The sequence below is a fragment of the Glandiceps talaboti genome, chromosome 7, assembly GCF_964340395.1.
Source record: "Glandiceps talaboti chromosome 7, keGlaTala1.1, whole genome shotgun sequence".
Classification (NCBI taxonomy): Eukaryota; Metazoa; Hemichordata; class Enteropneusta; family Spengelidae; genus Glandiceps; species Glandiceps talaboti.
Genome location: NC_135555.1, coordinates 19,414,610 through 19,420,380, shown reverse-complemented (window position 1 = coordinate 19,420,380; position 5,771 = coordinate 19,414,610). Strand labels below are relative to the sequence as shown.

General features: G+C 37.1%; 1 non-coding gene across 1 annotated transcript; it reads left to right on the top strand.

Annotated features, from left to right (window-relative positions):
* The first annotated feature begins 596 nt into the window (after window positions 1–596).
* Window positions 597–679, top strand: Trnal-uaa (transfer RNA leucine (anticodon UAA)). The gene has a single exon. It is a non-coding gene; the product is annotated as a tRNA-Leu (tRNA).
* Window positions 680–5,771: the final 5,092 nt, after the last annotated feature.

The following is a 5,771-nucleotide window of genomic DNA, read 5'->3' as shown; positions in this document are numbered from 1 at the left end:
TTATTTATATTAAGAGCGGACTGACTTAGTTTGACATGTCCAGTTTTGATTAACATTTTGTGTACTTCGGTATATGATAATTATAAATAGTAACTACTCCAGTAATTATCCACAGTCCCTTTATGTGATCGAAGTGACTATTTTCTATGTAAACAAATAAACCGACTGAAGCCTATCCGGGTATAAATAGAGATTTCATAGAACCAGCTCTCCGTGACCAGACAACTCAGGGTCAAACGGAGGGCAATTGCAGGTGGTAACCGTCTCCTTGTGTGGTGACAAACGTTTGGAATGTTTGCCCTCCATGATATCAAGAATGCTTTTACTTCGCTTTCGAAATAGCCACATTACGGGGAGAATGTCGATGTCTGGGAAAAGAAATTCTATAATTTGCACAGTGCCACTCATCAGTCAATGATGCAGTCAATATAACTATGGTGAATAATAACATTAATATTTCACGAATTAGAGGAATTGAAATATATCTTTGATATGATAATGAGGCTGTAAATAAAAAAAATATATCGCGTGAATGAAAAGACGCATTCGTAGGACGGGTATATTAAACGTGTTGAACACATTGCGTAACGTATCAAAGTGTGGTGGCCGAGCGGTTAAGGCGTTGGACTTAAGTTCCAATGGACGTTAGTCCTCGTGGGTTCGAATCCCACCCGCACTACTAAAATTTTTAGAATTCAGACGTATTATTGAGATGTTATTTATCGCAATCTCTCTATCGTTGGAAGCGTTAGAGCGTACTGAAACGTACGAAACTCCATAGCGAAGCGTGTCGGCTGATTGGGCACAATACAACGACATATATACTAGTAATCATATGAAGACAGTGGTCAATCTTTTAGAAGAAAAATACAAATATTTTTTTTATATGCTGAAATCTTCAAAATAAATTCTCTAAGAAGTTCACAACAATATATACCTGTATATACCGTCTATTACAATATATAAATGAAATAGAAAGTAGCACCAAACAAACCATTTACACAGTAGACGGACAATTTGATTCAACTGCATGCTTGTTTCAACTTGGAGTTTGCCGACGCTCGCACAGTAACACAATATTCCGTTTCTGCTCTTGTTTACTGTCGACAATAAACCCCAAACTTACCTAGCTTGTTATTTTTGACGTCAATAACACCTGGCCTCGGATAAGACAATGGTATAAAGCGACGTTGGAATTCTGTCATCCGTTGCTTAAATTCCGAAAAACCCTTGTGGGAGTTTGTGTGTGTGTGTGTGGGGGGGGGGGGGGGGTTGGAGGGGGCGGGGGCGATGAGGGGGGGGGGGGTTCAACAATATTCAATAGGTGGTCAACATTTGACCATTATTACACCATACCAGTATGGTAGGTAGAGACGGTCTTCTTTTTGTATTCACCTGTAACATTTATACTAATTATAACGGTGACGAGAGCATCATATTTACATAGTACCAGTGGCTATCAGACTGACAGTGTTAATCCTAACCTTCAAAGCTCTCCAAAACATCTTACTGTATTTACTTGTGTGTTAATCATAAACAGGTTAACGTGAAACGTTTATATATCATCCATTTGTGACGTGAACATCACGACGTGTCATTCATTGGTTCGACCTGCTTTACAAGTGAAAACTATGATGTTGTTATTACATTGTATTTAGATATATTATTCTTGTACTGTTTTTTAGTCAGGGTGAGGAGGGGGGGAGGGCTATAAATATATATTATGCAGCTAATCAACAGTTCTTGAGTGATTGGCTGCCTGATCCGAAAGTTTCTGGCTTTCACTGAGTATGTTTTCTGATTAATTAATAGTTTGATTGATTGATTGATTGATTGATTGACTGACTGACTGACTGACTGACTGACTGACTGACTGACTGACTGACTGACTGAATGAATGAATGAATGAATGAATGAATGAAAGATTTGCTAATGGTAAAACATATTGTATATAAAACTATAAAATTGATTGGCTGACTGACTGACTGATTGATTGATTGGTTGGTTGATTGATCGATTGATTGATTGAGTGGGTGAGTGAGTTAGTGAGTGAATGAGTGAGTGGGTGAGTGAGTGAGAGAGATATAAAAGAGAGATACAGCGCTAGAGACTACGCATTGTCACCCATACTATGATTTTAAGTGAAAGTATGCATAGTGTTGGTTCGAAACTATGTCATTGTTTTAGATTCTGTTGTCAAGTAACTTCCTAGGAAGGATACCAGCATGTCGGCTCAGACCACACGGACGACTACCACAGCAAGTTTTGTTTGGCCGCTCACTAAAGAAATCCAATGAAAAGATATTTTAGACACTTTAATTGCATGATTATAAAGCAAAGAACACCTGCGGTAAGAGTTAAGACGGACGTCTCACTAAACTCACTTTATTTCACCATACACCGTTTAAGTCGCCTGAGGGAACTGGACTTGTAACTGAATTGACGCATGCCAGTCATGCCACGCGGGAATCAAAGGTCGCTGTACTTTCACACGCTACGAAATCGACACGCGATGTGTGCGTAATATGTATTTAAAAGGTTGTCAATGGGAGCTACTGTACTAATATGCATAACAGGTTACTGACACAACAACAATGTACATGCCCTAATGAAGCATGGGTGATACGTGAAATACAGAATGACAGAAAGGAAACTTTTTGTTTTCATGATTAAAGTGAAGCTTAATCTGTCTGTAACTGATGAAATCGTATTTTTGACTGCTAACAGTCAATGTCCAAGACTTACTGACACACAGTACAAATGAATATTCATTCAGCTGGCAATCTGAACAAGCACAGTGTGATAGAAGTGGGTAAATATACACAAAGAGGCATAAAGTTGGAAGATTTCAAATTTATTTATACCAAAAATTGTTTGTTAAACCCATATTCACATTCACATTCACATTCACATTCATATTCACATTCATATTCATATTCATATTCATATTCATATTCATATTCATATACCAAATTCGGTTTTTACCGTTTGTTCTGCATAATTTAACATAATTATCTTAGCAGTTGCCACCACAACATGTCCCCTTAATTTCATCGTTGATAAGGTAGAAGAAATTACTTTATGTACATTTGTACATGTACATTTAACATCACGGTTCCAATTTCACCAGAAAGTTAAAAGTTGAGAACCGACAACACGTCCTTTAGACCGTAATATGATAAAAGCTATTTATTCTAAATGAAGCTGAGTTAGATAAAGACTTGCAATTGGTCGAGAATAATAATGACGTCATCGCCAAATCCTATGTCCAATTTGAGACATTATGATTTATCTAGATAAAGACATGTACATATATAGACGAACATACTCACCTCGTTGCCTTGTTGTTAGTATGAAATCACCCTGTGTTTTGTATATTTATCATGCTTTATTTTCGTTCTCTGTGTGTGACTATCCCAGAGACAAAAACGGTTTATGGGTGTACCCAGACACTTTGTTATCGATTCCTCTCTATTCAGTTTACTGAAAGTAAGATGCCACAATCTCCAGATGAACACTGACGATAAAAGTATCAAATTCTTAGTAGACGTAAGAACTGACATATATTTTGATTTGTCCACATTGGTAAGTAAAATTAAAAAAAAAAATCACCACTGTAACAACAGACAATGTGGTTAGAAAAGTGATGATCTGTCCCATGCAGACGTCCCCATCATGTCTTGGGAGAACTAATCCAGCGCCAGCTACAATACTGTTAGTCCTTTGTTTCCAAACCAAACGTACACTGACAAAGTATATCTGCTTAAATGGTCGATATTTGGCAACTGTAACATTGGCATACAAAGAAACATTTTGTGACTCCTACAGAAACGAGGTAGATTTAGAGAGTATACAAGGCAACACGGTGATGTTGTTTTACGTCCCCCACAACAATTACTGTTATGACTTATACAGACACAACATTATATTTGTCATCAGACTGTTTTGTGTGGCTGTTGTGGATGTGATGGTATATGTTTATTTGTTTGGTATAGAGATAAAACGTATCATTTTTTTTTATCAGTGTCGACTGTTCTGTAATTCATGACAAATATGGAATTGGTAGATGTGAATTTGTTATGTTGTCAAACTAAATCTCTAAATCTATCTCGTTATATGGTAGTACATAATCGAGAGTAGAGATTTATTGGTCATAGAATAACACCTTTTTTGTTTAGTTTCCATGGATGTTGAAATTGGATGTGTATGTACTAAATTGGTTGTATGCCCTTGATGACGAGGTTTTGAATAATCACACTGGAATGTTTACGTACAGCTAGTTGGTGTATGGTGTATCTAAAGTGTCACATTTTACCTCTAGTAGCTTTTAGACTCAATACCGAGTTGGAATCTCTCAAAAAACATACTGTAGATGGAAGTTCTGACCACGGTCTGAAATGAAGGTAAACCAAATCTCAGACCATTTATATAATAGTAGCCTGAAAGCAAATTAACATTTACAACAAGAAGAAAAAAATGAATAATTCATTTATACACTCAAAGAATCGTGCCTTAGACGAGAATGACAACTCAACGCGAAATTGAATGGTCACATATATAGCTCGAGAGTGTCGATCAAGATGAAAACGTAGGCATTGATATGTGGTACTAAGGAAGGTACAACAACGTAAAAGGTAGGAAGATATCAATCGAATTGAACAACCAGGCAATATTGACATAAGATTTTAAATCTGATGTTTGAACAACCACCACCACTACCACCACCATCACCACCACTCCCCTCTGCCTCAAGTAAATCCTCCCAACGACCACACGTAAATATTTCACTAAAAGTTGTCGAGTAACTATAAGTGGAATTTTGGCTTTTATTTGCAGTCAGTGTACGTGTAGGTTAAACCCTAAGCTTACAATGTACAAGCCAGTGCGTTATAGCACACAGTAGTTACAGTCAGTTCATTTGATAATTTACTCATCTGTGATTTACCTTGTAGTTAGAAGCCATTCCAGAGCATTGCACGGTATTTCCGAAGTTTTACTATAATTTCTGTTTGGTTAGTTTTGCTTCTAAAACAACAACAGTGCCATTTTCGTGAAAATATTTTACGGTAATTAGACCACACCTTTTACGCCAGGCTGAAGTAAGAACGGTTGTAATTCGTTCTATTGAGATTTGACTATGTTTTGTTACCCACAGTTGTTAGAATGACAACTCTTTGTCATTTGAAGTCAGTGGGTGGTATAAGGTGACTAATGATTTATTAGATAATGTCCTTGATGGTACTTAATTGGTTGTCTGAATTTGTAATATATTGATATAATAATAATCTATGGAGAAATCAAACTTGATGATATTAATGCTGGATATCTAGTTATATGTTTTGGTAGTATTAATCCCAATTTACGTATTAACTCTCTCCGCAGCCTTTTTGTTGTTGAGGGCGCTAAGAAAAAATGTACCGGCGAGTTCTCTCATTTATAGAACAATTTACCCACCAAAACTGCAGCGTTGAAGGCTTGGTCACTTTCATTCATTTTACAATCAAAAGGTCTAAAAGAAAAGATGCACGATAATATACCACAAGAAGCGGGATGGGGAGGGGGGCAGGGGGTGAGAGGAGAGGAGAGGGGTGGCTTCAAGTCTGCGAATTTTGAATTTGAGTAAACCGTCACGACTCCTTTGAGATTTCTGTTTCGAACCGAAAATTGTGAGCCAAATAGCGCACAATTACGTACTTTCCCCCGCAATTTCCAGTCGAAACTATAAACGGTCAAACACAGGACATCACCGTCACAGTATTAGATTTAACAAT